The sequence below is a fragment of the Desmodus rotundus genome, unplaced genomic scaffold (assembly GCF_022682495.2).
Source record: "Desmodus rotundus isolate HL8 unplaced genomic scaffold, HLdesRot8A.1 manual_scaffold_16, whole genome shotgun sequence".
In the NCBI taxonomy this organism is placed as follows: Eukaryota; Metazoa; Chordata; class Mammalia; order Chiroptera; family Phyllostomidae; genus Desmodus; species Desmodus rotundus.
Window position 1 is genome coordinate 2,193,545 of NW_026527214.1, and position 2,159 is coordinate 2,195,703.

A 2,159-nucleotide genomic window follows, 5' to 3' on the forward strand; every position below is an offset into this window, starting at 1 on the left:
CCAAGGAAACCGTATCCTTGGAAACCGTATCCTAGGAAACCCCTTATATCTGGGGCCATTTTGCTCAGAACCAGCCCCACAAGATTCTAGATCCTGACACACCGCATTCTAGAATGCAGTATCCAAGGCTACCGTATCCTTAGAATCCGTATCCTAGAAAACCGCTTATCTCAGGAGGCCGTTGTGCTCAGAACCAGCCCCACAAGATTCTAGATCCTGACACACCGCATTCTAGAATGCAGTATCCAAGGCAACCGTATCCTTGGAAACCGTATCCAGGGAACCGCTTATCTCAGGAGGCCATTGTGCTCAGAACCCGCACCACAAGAGTCTAGATCCTGACACACCACATTCTAGAATGCAGTAACCAAGGCACCGTATCCTTGGAAACGGTATCCTAGGAAGCGGCTTACTCTGGAGGCCATTGTGCTCAGAACCCGCAACACAAGATTCTAGATCATGACACACCGCATTCTAGAATGCAGTATCCAAGGCAACCGTATCCTTGGAAACCTTATCCTAGGAAACCGCTTATCTCAGGAGGCCGTTGTGCTCAGAACCCGCACCACAAGATTCTAGATCCTGACACACCGCATTCTAGAATGCAGTAACCAAGGCAACCGTATCCTTGGAAACCGTATCCTAGGAAACCGCTTATCTCAGGAGGCCATTGTGCTCAGAACCCGCACCACAAGATTCTAGATCCTGACTCACCGCATTCTAGAATGCAGTAACCAAGGCACCGTATCCTTGGAAACCGTATCCTAGGAAACCGCTTATCTCAGGAGGCCGTTGTGCTCAGAACCGGCACCACAAGATTCTAGATCCTGACACACCGCATTCTAGAATGCAGTAACCAAGGCAACCGTATCCTTGGAAACCGTATCCTAAGAAACCGCTTATCTCAGGAGGCCGTTGTGCTCAGAATCGGCACCACAAGATTCTAGATCCTGACACACCGCATTCTAGAATGCAGTAACCAAGGCAACCGTATCCTTGGAAACCGTATCCTAGGAAACCGCTTATCTCAGGAGGCCGGTGTGCTCAGAACCCGGCGCACAAGATTATAGATCCTGAACTCCACAATCTAGAAAGCCGTATGCAAGGCAACCGTATCCTTGAGGACCGAATCCTAGTAAACCGCGTATCCCTGGAGACCAAGGTGCTCAGATCCTGTCCCACAAGATTCTAGACCCTGTCACACCACTTTCTAGAATGCAGTATCCAAGGCAACCGTATCCTTGGAAACCGAATCCTAGGAACCCGCTTATATCTGTAGACCATTGTCCTTTGAACCCATCTCTCAAGATTCTAGATTCTGACACACCACATCCTAGAATGCAGAATAAGAGGCAACCGTATCCTTGGAAACCGTATCCTAGGAAACCGCTTATATCTGGAGGCCATTGTGCTCAGACCCCGCAGCACCATATTCTAGATCCTGACACAACACATTATAGTACCCAGTATCCAAGGAAACCGTATCCTTGGAAACCGTATCCTAGGAAACCCCTTATATCTGGACGCCATTTTGCTCAGAACCAGCCCCACAAGATTCTAGATCCTGACACACCGCATTCTAGAATGCAGTATCCAAGGCTACCGTATCCTTAGAAACCGTATCCTAGGAAACCGCTTATCTCAGGAGGCCGTTGTGCTCAGAACCAGCCCTACAAGATTCTAGATCCTGACACACCGCATTCTAGAATGCAGTATCCAAGGCAACCGTATCCTTGGAAACCGTATCCAGGGAACCGCTTATCTCAGGAGGCCATTGTGCTCAGAATCCGCACCACAAGATTCTAGATCCAGACACACCGCATTCTAGAATGCAGTAACCAAGGCACCATATCCTTGGAAACCGTATCCTAGGAAACGGCTTATCTCAGGAGGCCATTGTGCTCAGAACCCGCACCACAAGATTCTAGATCCTGACACACCGCATTCTAGAATGCAGTAACCAAGGCACCGTATCCTTGGAAACCGTATCCTAGGAAACCGCTTATCTCAGGAGGCCGTTGTGCTCAGAACCGGCACCACAAGATTCTAGATCCAGACACACCGCATTCTAGAATGCAGTAACCAAGGCAACCGTATCCTTGGAAACCGTATCCTAGGAAACCGCTTATCTCAGGAGGCCGTTGTGCTCAGAACCCGCA